This window comes from Jaculus jaculus, chromosome 2 (assembly GCF_020740685.1).
Source record: "Jaculus jaculus isolate mJacJac1 chromosome 2, mJacJac1.mat.Y.cur, whole genome shotgun sequence".
In the NCBI taxonomy this organism is placed as follows: Eukaryota; Metazoa; Chordata; class Mammalia; order Rodentia; family Dipodidae; genus Jaculus; species Jaculus jaculus.
In genome coordinates this window covers 143,517,371-143,542,635 of record NC_059103.1, presented here as the reverse complement: position 1 = coordinate 143,542,635, position 25,265 = coordinate 143,517,371, and the positions used below count along the sequence as shown (strand labels likewise).

The 25,265-nt window shown below is 42.2% G+C and overlaps 1 long non-coding RNA gene across 1 annotated transcript; it reads right to left on the bottom strand.

The window, feature by feature from the left end:
* Nucleotides 1–1,624: 1,624 nt before the first annotated feature.
* Nucleotides 1,625–24,797, bottom strand: LOC123458495. Its single transcript, XR_006635687.1, has 4 exons — nt 24,677–24,797; nt 21,292–21,416; nt 20,896–20,981; nt 1,625–1,865 (listed from the first exon to the last, which is right to left on the bottom strand). It is a non-coding gene; the product is annotated as an uncharacterized LOC123458495 (long non-coding RNA).
* Between the last annotated feature and the right edge of the window lie 468 nt (nt 24,798–25,265).

Genomic DNA, 25,265 nt, shown 5'->3' with positions numbered 1-25,265 from the left:
AGTACATGCTCAACCATGTTTATTGCTGCTCAATTTATAATAGCTGGGAAATGGAACCAGCCTAGATGTCCCTCAACAGATGAGTGGATAATGAAGATGTGGTACATTTATACAATGGAGTTCTACTCAGCGGTAAAGAAAAATGAAGTTATGAAATTTGCAGAAAAATGGATGGACCTGGAAAGTATTATACTAAGTCAGGTAACCCAGGCCCAGAAAGCCAAGCGCCACATGTTCTCTCTCATATGGGGATCCTAGCTACAGATGACTGGGCTTCTGTGTGAGAATGAAAATACTTAGTAGCAGAGGCCAGTAAGTTGAAAAGGAGACATAAAGGGTGGAGAAAGGAAGGGAGGAGGATACTTAATAGGTTGATATTGTATATATGTAATTACAATGATTGTAATGGGGAGGTAATATGATTGAGAATGGAATTTCAAACGGGAAAGTGTGGGGGTGGGGAGGGAGGGAATTACCATGGGATATATTTTATAATCATGGAAAATGTTAATAAAAATTAAAAAAAAAAAAAAAAAAAAAAAAAAGAATAGGAAAAAATTGATGAAACTTTAATGTAAACAGAAGTCATTACAAAATATGTTTTTAGGTAAACATACCAACATTTTCACTTGTTTGCTACATACAGATCATAAAACCCAAAATGCTAGATTATTGTTGGCCTTTAACTAAATTTTCTAATGAATAAATTGTTGGTGAACTCAAAGCTGTCTAGGAAGCTATGTCTTACCTTGCTTATTATTATTTGTAGACATCATGGTTAATACACATTTAAACATCTGAAAGACTATTTATGTACAATACTGCTATATTAAATTGAAGAATCAGAGAACCCTGTATCAGTTTTAAAGAAGTTTTATCTGAAATCTTCTTTAGGTTTAAGTTCTTTCCTTGGCAATAAACTGCTGAAAAAAAAATCATGATAAAACTCATAGGTTGTGCTGTACATTTACAATGCTATTAACAAATATTTAATTTTTTTCTTTATTTTTATTTATTTATTTGAGAGTGACAGACAGAAAGAGAAAGAGGCAGATGGCAAGCAAGAGAGACAATGGGCGTGCCAGGGCCTTCAGCCACTACAAACGAACTCCAGATGCATGCACTCCCTTGTGCATCTGGCTAACATGGGTCCTGGAGAATTGAGCCTCAAACCAGGGTCCTTAGGCTTCACAGGCAAGCACTTAACTACTAAGCCACCTCTCTAGCCCTATTAATGAATATTTTAGTAAGTAACATGCTAGGCCAAAAATCAAGTAATTATCTCATATTGAAGGACAACCTCAAAACAATATTTTAGAATATTCACTTTTGCATGGCATCTTATAAGGTTAAGGTAACCTATAGAAAAAGTAAGTTTATAAAAATTATTTTTCCCCTCTTAGAAATATTTATTTTCTCTTGTCAGGTTTTACTTTTGTATTAAAATAGGATATGGCATTGTATTTAGTAAAGTTCAATGTATTCATAGTTTATAGAATGAAGATTCTAGAATACAGCGATGGCATATAAGTTTATTCTCATAGCACAAATCCTCATTAAATTGTCACAGAAAAAAATAATTCTTTAAGCAAAAATTTTAAGATATATCAATTTCCACCAAATTTTAAAGAACATGTAGTAGTCAAAAGTATTTTAATATCTTTTTCATTAATCTCTGACAAACATGTTTAGTCTTCATTGTCTGAGCAGATCAGCTTTAGTTTCTTCATAGTTCTCCATCTGTCTTTTAAGATGACACTTGTTCGGTTGTTGAACTTATAACGTGATAGTATTTTATCCCAGCTTCCTTCTCCATACTTCCTCACACCAGATATCAAATTCTTGTCCTGTTCCCAAAGCCATGCCTTTTGATAAAAATTAGAAGTTATTCAAAGAAGCAGTCATTAAAAGGAATACATCTAGAAACATAGCCTTTTATTTTTTATTTATTTTTGAGGTAGGGTCTTGCTCTAGACCAGACTGACCAGGAATTTATGGCAATTCTCCTACCTCTGCTTCCTGAGTACAAGGATTAAAGGAATGCACCAACAAGCCCAGCTAGAAATGCAGCCTTTTAAAAATAAAATAATGCCAGGTGTGGTGGTACACACCTTTAATCCCAGCACTTGGGAGGTAGGGGTAAGAGGATTGCCGTGAGTTGGAGGCCACCCTGAGACTACATAGTGAATCCCAGGTCAGCCTGGACCAGGACCAGAGTGAGACCCTACCAAAAGTAAAATAAAATAAAATAATTCTTATAGCTAAGATGCAAGAATTTTTCCATATACATACATACATACATATATATATATATATAAAATTTTAAAATTTATTTTCCTTATCATGTAAATTTTAAGGGTAATTACTGTCATGAAATGTAAACTCAGCCATCCAAGACTAGATAGCTAGAAAACAGACCCACATGCCAACCCAAACTGTCAGAATTTATGTACTATCTCTTAAGATGCTTTCCTATAAATTCTGGTCTGCTTTATATCTGTAAATAGAATTTACATATGTTTAGTACCTAATTAATGAGCTCAGTGAACACTCTGCTCTTCCTATACTGGGGAAAGTACACACATACACACACACACACAAACACACACACACAGAAGCACACACACACATTTCAAACCTTTCCTTAGGTTTTAAAAAATTAAACTACTATAAATCATTTAAAATATACAATTTGTGGTAAAAATTATTGAAAAAAATTTAAACAGAATTTAACACCTTACACAAAATTTCTTTTTCTTTTTCTTTTATAAATCTATAGTTTTATTAAGACAAAAACTGACTGGTATGAAGTTTACATTTAAACAAAATTTTCAGACATCTAACATATGCCTAAAATGATTTAACAATGTAGCTCTAGATGTAGGTCTAGACAATACCAAGAATTGATGGGTCTTATGATTCAAGACAGAGCATTTCTTATAAAAAATTTCTAGCATTTGGTGTTTGCTACAGGTGGACAATAAATTACGGCTTGATAAAGAAAAGATCTAACTATCTGAGTAATTGTTTATTATGCCCAGAGTACAAAAAAAAATCTCCCAGTAGACTTACACTTTAAAAGGAAATCTAATTTATCACCTCATGCTCATTTGGGTGGCTACTATAAAAGTATAAGAGAACAAAAACTGACAAAGAAGGAAAAGTGAAACCCCTGTGTACTGGTGGGAATATAAATGATATAGTATCATGCAAAACAGTGTAACAGTTTCACAAAACATTAAAAACAGAACTACTAGGCTGGAGAAATGGCTTAGTGGTTAAGGTGTTCGCCTGCAAAGCCAAAGGACCTCAGTTCGATCCCCCAGGACCCACGTAAGCCAGATGTATGATGGAGTGCATGCATCTGGAGTTTGTTTGCAGTGGCTGGAGGCCCTGACTCACTCATTCTCTCTCTTCCTCTCTCTGCCTCTTTCCCTCTCTCAAATAAATAAATAAAAATAAAGTTTTAAAAAAAACAGAATTACCATTTAAACCCAGTAAATTAACTTCTGGATACATACCCAAAAGTATAAAAACAGAACTTGAAAAGATATTTATACACTAATATTCATAGCAACACTAGAACACTAAAATGAACCAGCTAAGGTATTCATTAATAAGTGAGTAAGCAATGTGGTATACAGATGTAGAATATTATTCATCTTTACCAAAGAAATTCTGACATACACTACAACATGGATAAGCCCCAAGAACATTATGCTAAATGAAATAATTTAGATGCAAAAGGAAAAATACTGTATGGATGCCCTGGCAGGAGGTACTAGACAGAAAGGTGAATGTTAGCTGTCAGGCATGGCATGGAGGAACAGGGCATAATGAAGAATTCTTGCTTTATGAGACTGTTTTGCTATACAAAAACAATTCTGTGGATAAGTAGTACTGATGATAGGACAATATGAATGTCCTTCCTTCATTACTTCCTTCATTCCTTAGTTCCTTCATCCCTTTCCTTCTTCCCTCCCTCCCTCCCTTCCCTCCTTCCTTCTTTCCTTCCTTCCTTAATTCCGTCCTTTCTTTTTGGTTTTGAGGTAGGATCTCATTTTAGCCCAGGCTGATATGGAATTTACTCTGTAGTCTCAGGCTGACCTTGGACTCACAGTGATCATCCAACTTTGGCAGCCTAAGTCCTGGGAATAAAAGTGTGTGCCACCATACCCAGGAGAGAGAGAGAGAGAGAGAGAGAGAGAGAGAGAGAGAGAGAGAGAGAGAGAGAATGAGCACTCCAGGACCTCTATCCACTGCAAACAAACTCCAGACACATGTGCCACCTCCACATATGGCTTTACATAGGCACTGGAAAATCAAGCACAGTTAGGCTTTACAGGCAAGTACCTTAACTGCTAAGCCATCTCTTTAGCCCTATGTGTTTAATGTTACTGAACTACACACTTACAAAAATTATGATAAATTTTATACCATATATATTTTAATATAATTGAAGGAAAAATTAGGTTCATATTAGGAAATCTGATATGCTATACATATACATACATATACTGTGGTGGTTTGATTCAGGTGTTCCTCATAAACTTAGGTATCTGGATGTTAGGTTCCCTAGCTATTGGCAGTTGGAAATTAATGCCTCCTGGAAATGGTGTATTGGTGGAGGTGAGCTTATGGATGCTATAGCCAGTTTCCCCATGCCAGTGTGTGGCACACTGTCCTGTTGCTATTGTTTACCTTATGTTGGCCAGGGGGTGATGTCCACCCTCTGCTCATGCCATCATTTTCCCCTGCCATCGTGGAGCTTCCCCTCAAGCCTCTAAGCCAAAATAAACCTCTTTTTCCCACAACCTGCTCTTGGTCAGGTGATTTCTACCAGCAATGTGAACCTGACTGCAACATTACAAGGTACAAGGAGTGGGGTTGCTGCTAGACATCTGACTGTGTGGCTTTGGCCTTTTGGAGCTGATTTTCAGGAGGAATGTGGAAGTATTTGAAACCTTGGCCTAAGGTTTACTTACAGGGCTGTAAGTACAGCTTGATGGACTATTCCGGTCAGAATTGAAAGACCTGAATGCAGTAAGAATTATGGACTGTGAGGTTTGCTTTTTGAGGGTGAGAAAGAGCTTTGCTCGGATTGGGCTAGCAGTTTGTGTGAGAAACTTGCTCTTATGCCCATTTCCTGTGAAGCTGTGCAGGGTTTGCTTCACGTAGAAATGAACTGGCGAGAGCAGAGGGATATGGCACAGAAAGAAAAATCTCTGGTGAACTGGAGCCCATTCAGCTGCAATTAAGAGATTACAACCTTTGAGATTGGGCCAGCTGACCTGCACTGGTGCAACAGGAAGAATGTAGACTCTTTTGAAGGAGCCTGAGTGCTCAAGATGTGTTTTGTTCTTCAAAGTCTGCTTTATTACTCCCTGGATTAACAAATTAGCTCCCTACCTGGTATTGTGGAGTATAAGTACAGGAAAGAGAAAGTCATTGAGTTTGCAACATGATCTTGTGTTTTGGAAATGGCCATGGGCAGTGTGAAGCAGGTTGCTGGATGCCTGCATGGAGACCCGATGGAGCCATGAGGATGAACCGTGGGTTGCAGTGGAGACCCAGTGGAGATGCCGGGGCCATGAGATGGCTGCTAAGGAAAGCTGCTGGCCCCAGATGAAGCTTTCCATGCCTGTGAGTAGCCTATCTGGAGGGGTGGAATTGCAATGCCAGAGACTTTTTGCTGGTTAGGATTATCAGATTTAGAGACCTGTCACTGGCTAGAGTTATTGGTCTTGGAGCTACAGAGTGTGGTGTTTGTCTTGTTTCAAATGTTGTATTGGTTGAATATTTCTGTGTTATGCCCAGTGCCATCTTTTTCAGTGTGAATGTTATTCTGTGCCATTATGGATATTTAGGGGGAATTTTTTGGTATTATGGCTCAGTTAAAAGGTCTTGACTATGGGGTTATATGAACATCATTGGGCATGATAAAACTATGGGGACTTTTAAGTTGAATGTATTATATTTTACACCATGTATAGATACCAGTTTATGGGCCCAGAGGTGGAATGTGGTGGTTTTATTCAGGTGTCCCCCACTTATGGTTAGGTGGTCTGGATGTTAGGTTCCCCAGCTGATGGCAATTGGAAATTAATGCCTCCTGGAGAGAGTGTATTATATAAACAATAATAAATCAAACAACCCATTTATAAAGTGGGGAGAGAACTGAACAGGGAGTTCTCAGAGGAAGAAATACAAATGGCAAACACACACTTAAGAAAATGTTCAACATCCCTAACCATCAGGGAAATGCAAATTAAAACAACTATGAGATTTTACCTTACCCCAGTAAGGATAGAAAACATTACAGAATCAAATGAAAACAAATGTTGGTGAGGATGTGGAGAAATAGGAACCCTCACTCACTGTTGGTGGAAATGTAAGCTGGTACAACCACTATGGCAAGGAATATGGAAGCTCCTACAAAGGTTGACTATAGAGTTACTAACAGACCCAGTTATTCTCTTACTGGGCATTTACAAAAGCTTCATGCCTCAATTCAGAGATATTTGCTCACCCATGTTTATAGCTGCTCAATTTATAATAGCTAAGAACTAGAATCAACCCAGATGTCCATCATTAGACAAATGGATAATCAAGATGTGGCATATTTACATGATGGAATTCTACACAGCAGTAAGGAAAAATGACAATGAAATTTGAAGAAACATGGTAGAACTTGGAACAGATCATTCTCAGTGAACTCACTCAATCACTGAGAGACAATCGATGCATGGTCTCACTCATATGTTGCTCCTAACCTGGATCAGCCCAAGATGCTGTCATGCCTAATAAGCATCTTAAAGACTGGACAATAGGGAGGGTGGGTCAGGAGGGGAGGTTAAAGATGAGAAGGGGACACAAAACTGCACACAAATGGAACTGGTACCATAAAATCCTATATCTTGAAGAACAGACTAAAAGGTTGAACCTTCATCAGGACCTTAGAGGGAAGACCTGAATCAAAGTGTTCTGGAGATGGTATGATGAAGACTAACCTTAATTTTCTTCTGTTTCTCTGTCTCTCTTTCTCTTTTATATTATCTATCTTTTTCTTCCTTCTTTCCCTTGGCGCTGTCCTATAATTCCCAGTACCAGGATGAGGTTAACATCCACAAAGAGCTGTTGATCACAGAGACCTACAAGGTTTCCCAAAAGAAGACAGAATTCTGTCAGAACACTTGATTACCAACCAAAAGTTAGTGGCAATACCTTACTACTGAAGACACCATATGCTGTAAGTATGGAACATGGATTGAACTGGCAGGAATATGGAAGAGAGCCAGACCCCAGACAGTTAGCTCATTTAGTGCCAGAGGGTACTACATAAACTACTACATGAGCTACTGGGGAAAAATAGCCAACATCTGTCCAAGTAACTCAAGGTCTAAGTTATTCAGCAGCAAACAACCTGACATAATACTCACCCAAGTACAATAGTGGCACAGAGTCATGGTGGGTAACCAGCTACTCTTGGACTGGCTAACTGATCTGCTCAGTTGAATGAAACCCATAGCTGGATCTGGGAAACAAGTCAGAACCACATACAAATAGTGAGCTCATTCTCCATTATCAAACTCCCACCATTCTTGGGCTACAAGAGGACCTACACCTATTAAATTCTCTCTTATAACATTGTAAAAATAAAGTATACAGGTGTAGGAAGAAGTTTTCTACACAGGACTAGTCACTCAGGAAATAAGGTGACCAACTGACAAATCAGATTGCATGTAATTAAAAAGCTTTTGTAAAGCAGGGGGAATAGTCAATTAAATGGAATGGGGAAAATCTTTGCTAACTATACACGTGACAGAGGATGAATACCTAGAATATACAAAGAACTCAAAAAACTCATCACCAGTAAAACAAGTTATCTAATCAAAACATGGGCTATGGAAGCAAACTGTTCTTAAAAGAAGAAGTAAAATTAGTTAATAAATATTTTATTTTTATTTATTATTTAGGTCTTTTTTATTAATTAATTTGTACTCAGTGAATACAGTCAAGTTGGTACCATTGTTAGCCTATTCCCTGTCCTTCCCACTCCCCCTGACCCCTCCTTGTTGAGGTATATGGGTCATGAATTGTGGAGTTAGCCCTTAGTTATGTGTAGGAGGAAATGTCTCTGTGTATCATGACCCAACATGTAGCTCTGACATTCTTTCCATCCCCTCTTATGCAAATGTCCCAGAGCCATGTTGGGTTCATTTTAGGTTTGCTTCAGTGAGGTCTTGGGAGCCTCTGTGTCTCTGGATATCTCATTTGTTAGGAGTTGACTGTTCTCTGTGTCGATCTCCTTCAGCCTTGTACTGGTACCAGGCTCACCAAGAAAGCAACACCCTTGCTTATTTCACCAATTATTCTTAGCTTCATCTGGGGCCCTTTTGAGGTATGATGGGGTGGTTCTCTCAGGATCTGTGTCTATATGAAAAACAGAAGCAGATTCTCCAAAGGAGAGTAAAGTTAGCACCAGGTAAATGGGATAACCCTTTTTTTGTTTAGAGAGAAGTTAAGAGGTGTAGGCCCTCTTGTAGCCCACGATTGGTGGTAGCTTGATAATGGAGAGCATGCTCATGTTTGGATATGGTTCTGACTTGTTTCCCAGCTCCAGCTATGGGTTCTGTTCCACTGAGTGGATCAGTTAGCTAAATCAAGAGCAGTTGGTTTCCCACCATGGCTGTGCACCACTACTGCACTGTGTGAGCATCACGAAGGTTATTTGCTGCTAAGTAGGTTAGACCATGAGTTGCTTGGACAGATATTGGTCATTTTCCCTCAGTTGCCCATCTAGCACCTTCTGGAATGACACATACTGACTGACTGGGGAATGACTCTCTTCCAGCTTCCAGCCATGTCACTCCATGCTACGTGTCAAGCACATATGGTACCTTCAGGAATAGGGTCTTATCACTAACTTTTGGTGGGTTATCAAGTACTCTGACAGAAATCTGTCATTCTTTTAGGAAACCTTGTAGGTCTCTGTGATCAAAAGCTCATTGTGGATGATAGCCACATGCTGGTACTGGGAGTTACAGGTCAGTGCCCATGAAGAGAAGGAAGAAAAAGATAAGTAATATAAAAGAGTTAGAGAGAGGAGAACAGAGGGAGAGGAAGAGAGAGGTGCAGGAGGGGGAGAGAGAGACAGAGAGAGAAAGAGAGAGAGAGAGAGGGAGGGAGGGAGGGAGGGAGGGAGGGAGGGAGGGAGAGAGAAGCTGCACAATATTAAGGTCAATCTTCATAATACACTATCCAGGCCCTTGTGACTGACATTCTCCCTCTAAGGCTCTAAGGGGCTGTTGAAGTTTCAACCATTTGGTCTGCCTTTTAGGATGTAGAATTTTATGGTAATATTGCCATTTGGGACCAGATTTGTGTCCTGCACCCATCACTTGCCTTCCCCTCCCTCCCTATCCACCCTATATTGTCCAGTCCTTGAGATGTTTGCTGGGTATGTTGGCATCTTGGGTAGATTTAGGTTAGGCACTGTAGATAAGTGAGACTATGTGGCAACTATCTTTCTGTGATTGGGCAATTTCATTGAGGATGATCTGTTCCAGGTTCAACCATTTTTCTTCAACAGCTATAAACATGGTTGAGCAAATCTCTCTGGACTGAGGATTGAAGGTGTTATGGTACCTGTCCAGTAAGGGAATAACGGCGTCTGTTGATAACTGAATAGTCAGCTTTTTTAGGAGTCTCCATATTGCTTTCCAATGTGGTTGCACCATCCTACCAACAGTGGATGAGAGTTCCCATTTCTCCACATCCTCACCAGCATTTATTTTTATTTGATTATTTGATGTTTGCCATCCTTACTGGGGTAAGATGGAATCTCATAGTTGTTTTCATTTGCATTTCCCTGAAGATTAGGGATGATGAACATGTTTTTTTTTTTTTTTTTTTTTTGGTTTTTCGAGGTAGGGTCTCACTTTGGCTCAGGCTGACCTGGAATTCACTATGGTGTCTCAGGGTGGCCTCGAACTCTCAGCGATCCTCCTACCTCTGCCTCCCGAGTGCTGGGATTAAAGGCATGCGCCACCACGCCCAGCTGATGAACATGTTTTTAAGTGTGCATTTGCCATTTGTATTTCTTCCTCTGTGAATTGCCTGTCCAGCTCTTTGCCCCATTTTGTGAGTGGGTTGTTTGACTTTTTATTGTTTAGGTTTTTGAGTTCTTTGTAGATTCTAGAGATTAGGCCTTTGTCAGTTGGATATTCAGCAAATATTTTCTCCCATTCTCTGGGTAATATATTGGCTCTGGTTATTGTATGTTTGTCTGTGAAGAAACTCCTCAGCTTCATGTGATAGCACTGGTTGAGTGATTGTTTAGAATCCTAAGCTACTGGGGTTTTGTTCAGGAAGTCTTTTTCCATTCCTATATCATGGAAAGTTCCTTCCGTATTTTTTTTTTCCAGTAGTAGTCAAGTTTCTGGTCCTATATTGAAGTCTTTGATCCATGTGGACTTGATTGTTGTGCATGGGTAGATGTGTGGATCAAGTTTCAACTTCCTGCATATGGTTATCCAGTTTGTCCAGCACCATTTGTTGAAGATACTGTCATTTTTCCAGCCTATATTGTTAGGGCCTTTTCCAAATATTAAGTAGCTATAGTTGCTTGACCCAAACTCTGGGTCCTCAATTCTATTCCATTGGTATATACTCCTGATTTTCTGCCAATACCATGCTGTTTTATTACTATGACTTTGCAATATAGCTTTAGGTCAGGTATGGTGGTTCCTCCAGAGGTATTTCTTTTGCTGAGAATATGCTTGGATATCTGATGCCTTCTGCCTTTCCATATGAATTTTGAGATCACTTTTTCTATCTCTGTGAAGAACAATGTTGGGATTTTAATAGGAATATCATTAAATATGTATATTACCTTTGGTAGGATTGCCATTTTCACAAATGTTAATTCTGCCTACCCAGGAGCATGGGAGGTCTTTCCATTTTCTCAAGTCCTCCTCAATTTCTTTTTTGTGTGTTTTTATTTTTTCATTGCATAGATCTTGCACTTCTTTGGATAAGGATATTCCAAGGTATTTTTGTTGTTGTTGCTATTGAAAATGGGGCCATGGTCCTTATTTCTTTCTCCATAACTTTGTCATTTGCATATAGAAAGGCTACTGATTTTTGTGCATTAGATTTTGTACCCTGCTACTTTGCTAAAGGAGTTAATTACCTTCAAGTGTTTTGAGATGGAGTTTCTTGGGTCTATTACATATAGAATCATGGTGTCTGTGAATAGAGCTAATTTAACTTCTTCCTTTCCAATTGTATCCCTTTTATTTCTTTCTCCTGTCTGAATGCTTGAGCTAGGACTTCCAGTACTATGTTGAAGAGCAAAGGTGAGAGTGGACACCCCTGTCTTGTTCCTGATCTCAATAGGAATTACTCCACTCTCTCCATTAAGCATTATTTGGGCTTTAGGAGCTTTGTATATAGCCTTTATTATGTTAAGATATGAACTGACCATACCAGTTTTCTCCATTGTTTTGATCATGAAGTGATATATTTTGTCAATGGCTTGTTTTGCATCTATTGAAATGATCATGTGCTTTTTGTGTTTAACCTTGTTTATATGGTGCATTACATTGACAGATTTCCATATGTTGAACCACCCCTGCATTCCTGGGATGAATCCCACTTGATCATAGTGAATAATGCTTCTGATGTGTTGTTGGATTTGGTTTGCCAGGATTTTGTTCAGGATCTTTTTGTCTAAGTTCACTGGGGAAATAGACCAGTAGTTTCTTTTGTTGTGGCATCTCTGCCTGGTTTTGGGATTAGTGTAATACCAGCTTTATAGGAGTTGGGTAGCTTTCCCTGTTCTCCAGTTGTGTGCTACAGTATGAAAATGATTGGTTTGAGTTCTGCCATGAATGTTTAATAGAATTAAGCTGAGAAGCCATCTGGTCCTGGACTCTTCTTTATGGGGAGGTCTTTTTAAATTACTTTTTCAATCTCAGTGAGTGTGGTAATTTTGTTTAGGAGATTAATCGGCTCTGAGTTTAGCTTTGGTAGATGTTATGTGTACAGGAATTTATCCATTTCCTCCATATTGTCCAGTTTTGTGGAGTAGAGGTTTTTGAAATAAGTCCTGATGATTCTCCCAATTTCACTTATGTCTGTTGCGATCTCTCATTTTTCATTTCTAATTTGGTTAATTTTAAGTGTATCCTTGTTTTGCTTGATCAAATTGGCCAGAGGTTTGTCAATCTTGTTTATTTTTTCAAAGAACAAGCTATTTTTGTGGTCAGGTGTCTTGTTTTCTTAGTTTCCAATTTATTTATTTCTGCTCTGACCTTAATTCTTTATTTCTGTCTGGACTTTCTTGGGTTGGATTCTTCTTGGTTTTCCAGTGCCTTTAGGTGGATGGTTAGGTTATTGATTTGGGATTGCTCTTTGTTATGAAGGTATTTAGTGCTATGAGTTTTTCCCTGAAGGTGGCTTCATTGTGTCCCATAAGTTTTGGTACGATGTGTTCTCATTGTCATTCATTTCTAGAAATTTTGCAATTTCATTTTTTATTTTGTCCATTACCCATTTATTGTTTAAAAGTGTGCTGTACATTTTCCAGGAGCCAATGAGATTCCTGGTGGGTCTTTTGTTGTTAATTTCTAGCAATATAGCATTGTGATCTGATATCATGCATGGAATTATGTCAGTCTTCCTAAATATTTGGAGGTAGGCTTTGTGACCCAGTATATGATCTATTTTAGAGAATGTTCCATGGGCTGCTGAGAAGAATGTGTAGTCTGTGGATTTGGGATGGAATGTTCTATAGATCTCCATTAGGTCTAAGTGTTCTATGGTTTTGTTGAGCTCTCTTACTTCCCTGTTGAGTTTCTATTTAGAGGATCTATCTATTACTGATAATGGTGTATTGAAGTCCACAACTATGATGGTGTTGGTGGTTATTTCTGTTTTATTGTCAAGTAGGTTTTTGTTTTTAATGAACTGTGGTGCCCCTGTTTTAGGTGCATAAATATTTATGATTGTGATATCCTCTTTATGGATTGTTCCCTTGATAAGTAGGAAGTTTCCTTCTTTGTCTTTTTATTTTTAGTTTGAAGTCTATTTTATCCAATACTAGTATAGCTATGCCTGCTTGTTTCTTATTCCCATTTGGTTGGAATATTGTTTTCCACCCTTTCACCCTGAGGAAGTATCTGTCTTTAGGGGTGAGGTAGGTTTCTTGAAGACAACAGATTTAGGGGTCTAACTTTCTGATCCATCCTGTTCGTTTGTGTCTCTTGATAGGTGAGTTAGGGCCATTATTATTTAGGGTAATGACTGTGAAGTTTGATTTGATCCCTGCCATATTATGTTGGTATATGTGGTTTAGTGTTTTCATGGACTTTGAAGTTTCTTTGTGCCTTCTCTGAGTTTTGTTATTGCGATCTGCTTCTTGTAGGTATTTGAGGTTAATTATCTGATTCTTGTGTGTGGAGAATTTCCTGAAATACTCTCTGTAGGTTTGGTTTTGTGTTCATATAATTGCAAAGTTAAGTTTTGTCATGGAAACTTTTTCTTTCACCAGCTATTATGAGGGATACTTTTGCTGTTTGAAGTGGTTTGCATTGGAAGCCATATGTTCTTAGACTTTGCAGTGTTCAATTCCAGGCCCTTCTGGGTTTTAGGGTTTCCATTGAGAAGTCTGAAATAATTTTGATAAGGTTACCTTTAAAAGAGATGTGCTATTTTTCCCTAGCTGCTTTTAGGATTTTCTCTTTGGTGTCAATGTTTAGAGTCTTAATGACAATATGGCTTGGAGAGTGTCTCCTTTGGTCCAATCTGTTTGGAGTTCTGTTAGCTTCTTTTATCTTGATGGGCCTTTCTTTCGAGAGAGTGGGGAAGTTTGCTTTGATTATTTTGTTAAGTAAGTTCTCCATGCCTTTGGTCTGAATTTCTTCCCCTTCTGGGATTCCCATGATCCGGATGTTAGGACATTTCCCTCATGTTCTGTTCTCAGAAATTCTTCAACTTCTTGAAACTTTTGAACTCTCAAACTGTTTCTTCTGTCTTTTCTTCCAGATTGGAGTTTCTGTCCTCCACACTGCTGACTCTATCCTTGTGAGCTTCTAAAGAGTTTTGGGCTTGTTCAATTAGGCTTGCATTTTCTACTACTTTTCTATATATAGTTTCCTCTGTCAAGCTCCATTTTCACATCATTTTCTGATTTTCTTGATGTTTCTTGGAATTCATCTTTTCATTTCATATGTCTTCATTTTGCATCACCAGCTGATTTTTGAGGTCCTCTTTTTTTCACTGTCCTTCATGTCTTTTTTTTTTTTTTGATCTTCCTTTGATTCTTTTTTTATTAATTAGTCTTTACTCAGTGAATACAGTCAAGTTGGTACCAGTGTTAGGCTCATCCATGTCCTACCCACTCCCCTTGGCTTCTCCTTGTTGAGGTATATGGGTCATAAATTGTGGAGTTAGCCCACGGTTATGGGTAGGAGAAATGTCTCTGCATATCATGATCCAACATGTGGCTCTGACATTCTTTCTGCCCCCTCTTCCGCAAAATTTCCCTGAGCCATGTTGGGTTCATTTTAGGTCTGCTTCAGTGATGAGGTGTTGGGAGCCTCTGGGTCTCTAGACATCTGATTTGGTAGGAGTTGATTGTTCTCTGTGTTGACCTCCTTCACCATTGTGCTGGTAACCAGCTCACCAAGAAAACAGCACCATTGCTTGTTTCACCAATTATTCCTAGTTTCAGAAGGGCCCTTTTGAGGTATTATGGGGTGGTTCTCTCCTTAGGATTTGTGTCTATCTGAAAAAGAGAAGCATATTCTCCAACGGAGAGTAAAGTTAGCACCAGACAAATGAGATAAACCTTATTTTTTTTATAGAGAACTTAATAGCTATAGGCCCTCTTGTAGTCCATGATTGGTGGTAGCTTGATAATGGTGAGCATGCTCATGTTTGGATATGGTTCTGACTTGTTTCCCAGCTCCAGCTATGGCTCCCATTCCATTGAGTGGATCAGTTAGCTAAATCAAGAGCAATTGGTTTCCCACCATGGATGGTTGTGTGCCACTATTGCACTTGTGTGAGCATCATGACAGGTTATTTGCTGCTAAGTAGGTTAGACCATGAGTTGCTTTGACAAATATTATTTTCCCCCAGTCGCCCATGCAGCACCTTCTGGCACTAGACCCGCTGAATGTCTGGGGTATGGCTCTCTTCCAGCTTCCAGGCATGTATTTCATTTTATGTGTCAACCAGATATGGTGTCTTCAGAAGTAGGGTCTTACCACTATCCTTTGGTGGGTAATCAAGTACTATGACAGAAATCTTTCTTTTAGGAAACCTTGGAGGTCTCTGTGATCAAAGCTCATTGTGGATGATTGCCACATGCTGGTACTGGGAGTTACAGTCAGTGCCCACTAAGAAAAGGAAGAAAAAGGGCAGGTGCAATGGTCCTGTGCTCATGTGTGAATGGGCAGCGGCCAGAACAGTAAGTGGGCAAATGAGCAGAGCATGCTAAGCTTGCTCAAGCAGCATGTGTGTGGCGGGCAAATGGAGCCTGAGCTCTAGTGGTCCAGTGGGCGGAGCCTTCCCAAGGTCACTTGTGCACAGGGCTAGTAGGGTGATCACCTCTGTGCAGTGAGACAAGTGGAACTATGTTGGTCAGGTTCCCCTTTCCTACAGTAAGTGCAGGGGTATCCTGAAGCTGGGACTGTGGGCAAGGCAGCTGCTTGGGGGATTGGGGGACTGGTGGGCTACCCACGTGCAAGGGAATCAGCGACTCCCTGTTTTTTTCCCCTCGTGCCCTCCCACTGGCAATCTATTAGAGATTGCTCTCCCCTAAAAGACCCAGTGAATCCTTAATGCTTTGCCTTTTTTTCCTGGGGCCATGTGTCACAGTTAGGTAGTTGCCATCTTGGCCAGAAGTCCTCCCCTTCATATCTCTTAACTGTCTTTGAACTCCTTCAATTTTCTTATCTATTAGGTCTAGTCTAGTGATGGCAGCATCCACACCATTATTGGTCCTTTGTTGCTTTTCTGCAAGTTCCACCAGTAGCTTGGTCAGGGTTGCATTGCTCATAGCTTCATTTTGGTGTTCTGATACTAATGTCTCTTCTATGTTTTGATTAGAGATGTTCATTGTAGCACTGGGTGATCTTAATGGATTTACTTGCATTTGATTTTTCATGTTATTTCTTTTGTGCTGTGATCTTCCCTTCACAGTGTACCGGTGGGGAGAGTATGACTGTGGTCTGGATGGGTGGGGGAAATGGTACCTCTTGGGGGAGCTGGCCTGAGCTAACAGGTGGGCAAGCAGATGGACAGAGCAGTTCTGAGTTCATGTGTGGGTGGGTGGATCAGCCTGAGCTCACACATGGTAGGCTATCAAAGCAGCCTGAGTTCTTGGGTTGTGGGCCACCTCTGCTGGAGGGCAGATGGGTGGGTGTCTGGTGCAGCAGATGGGGGACTGTGCCTGAGCTGGTGCAGGCAGATGGGCAGAGTGAGCTGAGTTAACATGGGCAGGTGGAACGGGCCTGAGCTCACGCGTGGACAGGCAGCCGGCTGGAGCAGCAAGCGGGCAAATTAGCAGAGCAGACTGAGCTTGCAGGGGCAGATGGGCAGTGCATGTGTGGTGGGAAGATGGACAATCGATTCTGACCTTTCACGGGCCAGCGGGAAAGCCTGCCCGAGGTTACGTGTTGGTGGGGGTAGCAGTTTCATACAGTAAGTGTGGGAGTATCCTGAGGCTGGGACTATGGCTAGGGCGGCTGCTTGGGACTGGTAGGCTACCCGAGAGTAAGGGAATCAGCTGATTCCCTTTTTTCCCCCTCTGTGCCCTCCCACTGGTGATGTATAAGAGATTGCTGTCCCCTAAATGATCCAGTAAACCCTTAAAGCCTTGCCTTTCTTTCTGGGGAGGAGTGGCACAGTTAAGCTGTTGCCATCTTGACTGGAAGCCAGTTAATAATATTGTTGAAAGTGTTCAACATTCTTAGCTGTCAAGGAAAAGCAAACTAAAACTGCTTTTGAGATTCCACCCACCCTGGTCAGAATGGTGAGAATGAAGGAAAGAAAAGAGAAAACTTGCTGGTGAGGCTGTGTGGAAAGAGAGACCTTTGTTCACTATTGGTGGGAGTGCAAACTGGTAGACATTACAGAAATGAGTGTGGAGGTTTCTCAAAAAGCTAAAAATACAACTGCTTTATGACCACTATACCACTCCTAGGCATATACACTGAGGATTGTATACTACTTCAAAGATGATTTCTTCAGCCATGTTTGTTGCTGTTCTACTCACAATGACTAGATAATGCAATCAGTCTACATTCTCATCAACAGATGAATGGATAATGAAGATGTGGTACATATACAAAATGAAATCTATTAAAATATAATTAAAAATAAATTGTCAAATTTGAAGGAAAATGGATGGAACTGGAAAACATCACACTGAGTGAGGGAACCGAGGCTCAGAAACACAAACATCATATGTTTTCTCTCCTAGCTTCCAAATTCTAGATTAGTGGCTGTTAGTTGGAAATGAGTGTATATAGGGGTCAGAAAGCTAGAAGGGGACCATGAGGAGGGGGATAAGTTTTGTGGCAGGAGAGTAGGACACATGTGCAATGAAAGTAGAGGGGATATTAGTGGAAGGGAAAGGTCTCAGCAAGGACAGGGGTGGGGAAACGACTAGGGAAAGGATCAAACAAAATTAAGGATATATGAATAGGCCCGATGGAAGCCTACTACTTGGTAAGCAAATTTAAATATATATGTATATTTTAAACTGTTTGGTGGGCTGGCAAGAGTGCTCAGTGGTTAAAGGCATTTGCTTTCAAAGCCTGACAGCCCAAGTTTGATTCCCCAATACCTACATAAAGTGGTATATATGTCTGGAATTTGCTTGCAGGGACAGGAAGCCCTGGCACACCCATTTTCTCTCTCTCTTTCAAATAAATAAATAAACATATTAAAAAAAAAACTAAGCAAACGTCCCCTACATGGGTGAAAACCTCCTCCCAGAAATCATAGGCTATTAAACATAAATTCCAGTTCCAGAGGAGAAATACCTCCTCCAATGAGCTGTTGGTCAGGGAGGCCACATAGACTCCTAAACACAGGCTATTGCCATTGTTCTTGATTGCCCACCAAAACTAGGTGGCAAGTTGTTACTGCTGAAGACAGCACCTGCTTTGATTTCAGGATGTAGGGAAACCAAGCTGAAGCTGAGCTGCGAACTTCTTCCCTGCTGGCTAGCTGTCTTCATACCACAAGGTGCTACACAAGCTGCTGGGGAAAAATGTCATCAACAGTTCTACCCAGTTGTGTACCCTGTGCAGTCCACAGCTGACCTACCAGGAAAGATGTGCCCACTGCTGCCATGGTGACATAAATGTTATAGGAGTAACCAGCCACCTTTTGATTGGCTTTGAGGCCTACAGGAAAGAATACATGCCTAGTACTGTACATCAGGCCAAAAGCCTATGGTGAGGGACATGGAACCTAGGGACATGTAAATGTTAAGCCCTTGAAAGATGACTAATAAAATGTTAATATACAATTCACAGCTGATATCAAAGACTTGATACAAAAATAAAGGCATGGAAAGTCTCTCAATAATTTTTGTATTAATTGTTAACCTATTACAATGATTATACTAAACATACACCACATCAAACTGTTTTATAAATATCCATTTCTTCCCCTAGGTCAGACATGCTTATGGCCTCAGTCACAGAAGCTTCTTTCAGTAATGAGATGAGGTTATGCAGAGATGCACAGTTGGTAAAACTCCAATAAGTGATTATTGTATGCTCAGCCCTGACCAGAACATCTGCACCATCCCTGCAAGGCTCTCACCCTCAGGCTCAGAACCTCACAGAAGAGGTGGCAGAAAAAAATGTGAGAGCAGAAGAATTGGGAAGAGGGCAGCAGAATGCTGTATTCTAGGTATGTCATGGCTGTCACACTCAGGAACTCACTGCAGCTGTGGCTTCCTACACAAGACTGACCCTGTCAGTAGCCCATTGTGGTGGTTTGATTCAGGTGTCCCCCATAAACTTAGGTGTTCTGAATGCTAGGTTCCCAGCTAATGGAGACTTGGGAATTAATGCCTCCTGGAGGGAGTGTATTGTTGGGGGCGGGCTTATGGGCTTTATAGCCAGTTTCCCCATGCCAGTGTTTGGCACACCCTCCTGTTGCTGTGGTCCATCTTATGTTGACCAGGGGGTGATGTCCACCTTCTGCTCATGCCATCGTTTTCCCCTGCCATAGTGAAGCTTCCCCTCAAGCCTGTAAGCCTTATAAAATAAAACTCTTTTTCCCAGAAGCTGCTCTTGGTTAGGTGATTTCTACCAGCAATGCGAACCGGACTGCAACACCCATCATGGATGGAGGAAATATTTACAAGACACCACAGCACCCACAGTAGCTAATGCCAGTGCCAGAAAAGTAGGAGTCAAGTTCAGTGGTATAGCCACTGGTGAGCTGTCTGTTCTCCAGTAAACAATGTCCCACCCATGACAGTACAGTAACCATAATTCAGTGGGCCAAAAGAAAACGACAAGAAAGAAAGGAAGAGGGAAGGAACGAAAACATGAAAGAGGGATTAATGGGGAAGAAAGGTTTTAGTGGGAAGGAGAAGGGAATAAGAATAAAATACAGGGCTGGAGAGATGGAGAGAGATGGCTTAGCACTTAAGGCACTTGCCTGCAAAGCCAAAGGACCGAGGTTAAATTTCCTAAAACCCCCATAAAGCCAGATGCACAAAGTGGCACATGCATCTGGAGTTCATTTGCAGTGGATAGAGGCCCTGACATTCCTATTCTTCCCCCACCCCCACTCTTTCTCTCTCTCTCAAATAAATAAATAAAATACATTATATACATAGATTAAAGAGTCAAAAGCTGGGCATGGTGGTATATAAGCTGGGTGTGGTGGCGCATGCCTTTAATCCTAGCACTTAGGAGGCAGAGGTAGGATAGAATCACCATAAATTTGAGGCTACTCTGAGAATATATAGTAAATTATAGGTCAGCCAGGGCTAGAGGGAGACTCTATCTTAAAAAAAAAACTAAAAATAAATAAATTGAATTATATTAAAAATGAGTCAAAAAATTTCAAAAAGCTGGGTTACTCAAGCAAAGAAAAAAGACTATCTTTTCTTTCTTTGAAAATACTTAGTTCATCCCAACAACAATCAGTTTTAATATTTAAAACAATTGTAGCCTATTGGCCTTATAGATACATATACACTACAAAAGATGTTATAAGAAACCCTAGGTGGATATGTGCTATTAATTTGAGCCCTTAGGAAACAGGAGGATCACTGACAAGTTCCAAGACAGCCTAGTCCACACAAAAGACAAGGTCTCAAAAGACAAATGAAAAGAAACCAATTCTGGCTAAGCGGTCAGGGCTATTGTGTTCCTGAATTCCTGGTACTGTGTGTGTGTGTGTGTGTGTGTGTGTGTGTGTGTGTGTGTGTGTGTGTAGGTGTGGGGAGATTAGGAGTAGAAAGATCTTGAATTTTGGAATACATATATGACCAGACTTTGAACAGAATAACTCCCTCTCCCCACAAAAAAACCAAAATCTAATAAAACTAAGCAAATTTTAATGCCTTTTACTACACCCCTGCTGCTTAATGTAGTAGTCACTAGCCACATACAGCCCTTGACAGGTGACTCATCAATTGTTTGATACACTGTTAATATAAAATACATGCCAGGTATCAGACGTGACATAAAATTACAAAGAAAATATCTCAATAATTTTTGTACTGAATAATGTTACAACGAATTTTTAAAAATATTGCGTTAGATAAAACTTTTTCAATTTTCGTTCAGCTTTTCATATTCTACATAAACAGTTCTAAAATTCCATAGTTATAATTTAAACAATTACCGTAGGAGAATTTGGGTCACCAAATATCCTTTCAAATGTTTCTTCTGCTTCCTTAAAACTCCACTTTCCATACAAAGAGCTATATCCTTAAAGACAAAATGACAAACATAAACTTTAGATTGCTTTTCAAAATATGCGGATATTTTCAAAATATTTAACTACAGACATGACTTAAGAAGATCTGAAATACTTCATTTGAAACATTTTGCTGCAGCTCAATGATTTCATTTCTTTCACTGGTTCTGTGTATATTTATAAGGCACATGCTCAGCATTCTATGTTTCAGTAGGCATTAATAACCCAAGCTGAATGCAATGGTTAAATTGCAACATGGAAAAAAATGCAATACCACCTCTCCTCCGCCCCCCACCCCCTGCCCCGGGTAAGCCAGCTTACTGGTCTCAATGAAAAGCACTTTCAGTGATTATTTTATTGCTCTTCCTTGATTTCTTGAGAGTTGCTTACAGGATTATTTTTAGGTACTCTTTAAATTTCTCTAAAACCAGGCTTGACTATACCACCTAAAAAGGGGAAACCAACATTAACTGGCAAGTAGCATTTTTTTTCAGTTCTACTTTTCAAAATATTGGAGGTACTGAGAACCGACCTCATAAATCAATATCTATTCTCGTACTTGTTGTGCCCAGAGCTGCCAGGCTTTAGAATACAACAGAAGTGGCAGAACAAGTTTGGAAGCCTGCCTCCTAAGTGGTAGTTGGAGCATATATGTGAAGACAAGTGTCCCCAACACTCCTTTAAGAAGGAACCTTCATATGCTAGTAAAGACAGGCAGGCATGTGGCTCCTTCACAGACTTGGTTCTCTAAGCATTCTTAGAAAGAGAGGGGCTGCAACACAGAGTTCAGAATAAGTCTTCATAAGAAAGAAACCCTGCAGGATGACTTCAGAATAATCACAACCCTTTGTTCTCCACACATTCATTTAATGCCAACCAAAGCATGCCAGGCAGGTTAAATAATGCATTTATGTAAGCATCCCGCCTCAAACACACACTCCAGCAAGGTTAAATATGGAGCTCTGAAAGAATAATTTATTGCTACAAGAATAAGACACCAAAATAGATGGGCAATAAAAGTGATTGGTTCCAGTAGGGATGAGAACTAATGTAAGCATCATCCTGGCCATGACAGGCATCCTGAGAGCACCCAAGTCCAGGGCAAGCTTCCCAACCTTGGGGATAGGCATGTCACACAACCTCCCTGAAAGACTATTCCACATTTGTAAAATACAAAAGAATAAGCTTGGCTCATCTCTGTGATACTTTTTGCTTTTGTCTTTGAACTTGCTATTTCTGTATCCCAACCTCAAAATGTACTGACACTTGCAAAACAATCTCTCCGCTGCCCTTCACTACATAGCCACGCATCTTCCAACTCAACCCACTTCAACACTCACTGGCCTGCCACTACCAGCCAAGTCTGAACGGGTAATCAGGACCCTCAAAAGAAGAGAATGTTTGTCTGAATGTCCTGAGTGGAGAATGAAAGACTCGCATAACAGACGAGGCCCTGAGTGAGGTGGAGCTGGGTAACCCACAGCAAAGGGAAGGGCAACCACTGGTCTAAAATCCAAAGAAAGATGGGAAACAATGAGTGAACACTGGCAGTTCTGAAGGAACCAGAAAGTTCACACCGTCAGAGCACCAGCCTCCAAGGCAATGTCCTGAGTGCCCCTCTGCAGCATGAGGCGTCCTGTCCCCAGTGCCCGCCTCATCTCGCGGGAGGTTGGCCCATCCCTGCCTGTACTGAGGAAGAATCCCACAGTAGCTAGTTCTACCTTTTAGCTGCTCTGTTTAAAAGTTCTATTAGGGTGTTTTCATGCACCCATGTGTACCAAAAGTTATGCCTACAAAAATAGGGCTTAATACAGATGCAACGGGAGACTAGACAACAAAGAAGGCCAGGCCAGTACAGCTGCAGGGCTGAGAAAGTAAAGTAATCAATGGAAATCCTTTGCCTATATCATGTTGGACCAGGCTCAAAGACACCCTCGAGAAAATGTTCACGCCCTCATCTGTCGTCCTCAAGCCACCGAGAACCTATTTTTCCTGTTTTCACCTTAGGAAAGAAAGATGTACCCACAGATTTGGCCACTTCATTCACTTCAGCATCTTCATTCAATCAAAACTGTCCAAAAAGCCCTCTGTCTGAACTGGTCTCCTGGATGAGGTCCCACCTTGGTCTGTCCTGACTGTAAAATCCCCATATCCACCCATTTAGCTTACCAGCCCCTCTCCACCCTGTGCTAGAGACCACTGGCCTAGATGCTACAGCCAAGATCTAGAGCAGGGCTTCAGAACTGCCTAAAGCAGGGACAGGAATTCTGAAAAAGGACACTTCAGCCTACCCCTGGGATGAGAAGACCAGAAATCTGCCCTGGCTGCTGCCAACAGCTAATGATAGGTTAACCAATTGAAAAAGAAGTTTGTGAAGTCACTTTTGGCAGGGCGGGGGGAAGGGGGTGGAGGGTAGTAGCAAGGCAATGAACCACATCACCCGCTTCTGAAGCAAACTGTGCAGAAACAGAAGCTGGTCAAAGCAGAAAAGCCCAGAGCTGTGTAGGGTGTGTAGGGCAGAGCCCACATGATATCTGGCGACCATACATGATAAAGATGGAAGAAAGGCTACGCTCAGGGGCAACAACAGCCCATCTGTGGGGCACAAGAAACTCTACAGAGAGATCTGAATTCCGCACAGATTGTATTATTCTGTGACAGGTGATAGAAAGAGAAAGAAGACATAGACTTTTGCTTCAGGGCATGAAGGGAGCACTTCCCAGTGCTACTATTAAGAGCTAAGACCAGGCCTCTTGCTCTACCAGCCTGGCCAACAACAACAAAGAAAGAAGAAAGAAAAGGAAAGGAGGAGAGAGAGAGAGAGGGAGGGAGGGAGGGAGGGAGGGAGGGAGGGAGGGAGGGAGGGAGGGAGGGAGGGAGGGAGGGGGGAGGGGGAAGGAGAGAGGGAGGAGACGGGGGAGAGAGGGAGAGATGGAGAGGGGGAGGGAGAGGGAGAGGGAGGGAGGAAGCAAGCCTTCATTTGAAGGAAGGAAATGTTGCTTTTCTAAAATCTTTGCTTTTGCAGGGACCTCAGGGGAGATGGAGCACCTCAGTCAGTGTGCATTGCCAGACATAACCAATCGATTAAAATGAATCAAAAATAACCCTGCCTGCAAGAGATCCAGAAACCGAGAAGGCTAAACCAGCGATCTACCAGTACTACTAACTTCTTCCTGTGCCCAAGACTGCTGGCTGCAGTTGCTCTGTGACTGGCACTAGCGACACTCATCTCTCTCCGTCTCAGGAGCTGACTTCGAAACAGGCCACACTGAGAACCTCAGCTTCCCTCCCCCCAAGCACCCCTGAGCGCAGGCTGCTCACCACGCAGTCCTCCCGGGGTCCAGCCCAGCAACAGCCCCGCACGCGCCGGCCTGTCCTCCTGCCACCCAGTGTGCGATGGCTCTTGCCATCGCCGGGGTGCCCGGACGGCCGTGTCACGCCCCCTCCCGCCTTTCGCCCCCGCCCACGGACAGAACCCCCTCCCCGTGACCAGTCTCAACTCTCTCCCCCACTCCCGGGAGCGGACACTGAGCCACCTTGGCACAGCCTCCACCTCCACCCCACCCTCGACAGCATCCCGCCAGCCCGGGCCCTGTGCCGCTACCCCGCCCCCAGAGTCCCCCCCATCATGGATGTCGTCCCTCCAGGACGTGCCCGGAGACACTGGCTGAAGCCGCCGCCAGGAACCCCGCTCCACACAGCCTACCTTGCCTTTGCCCCCTGGCGGGGGACCAGGGTCGCCCCCAGGCTCAGAAATGTACTCGACAGAGCGAGAGGTGACAGGTTCGAGGTGAGCGAGGAGATGAGCGAGGACGCCGCGGGGCAATGTGCGGCCCGGGTACGAGCGGGGCAGAGACTGGCACCGAGGACACCGTTCCCAACCCGGTCCTCTCCTCTGCTCCGGGAAGGCCGGGTCTCCTCCCACGCCGTCCCCGCCGCCGTCTCCTCGGCCCCTAGTCCGCGAACCCGTGCGGGCGAGGACAGTCAGTGGTGCCCACGGCCGAACCACGCGGGACCGGACGGCGTGGGCAGCGTGACCCGCCGGCGTGGGTCGAGGCACCTCGGAGCCCGGGTGCGGTAACCCGGCAGCCCAGAGCGCGCGGGAGCCCCACCCGGCGAACGGCCGAGCGCAGGGGGTGCGCGGCGGGGACCCCGAGCCGCCCGGGATCCGCGCTCACCCGATTGGAAGAAGACGGCGACGTGGGGCAGATCCTTAGCCGCCTCCTGGGATCCCTCTCCCGCGCCGCCGCTGCCTCGGGTCCGGAGCGCCGACCGCTCCGCGCTGGGCCCGCTGG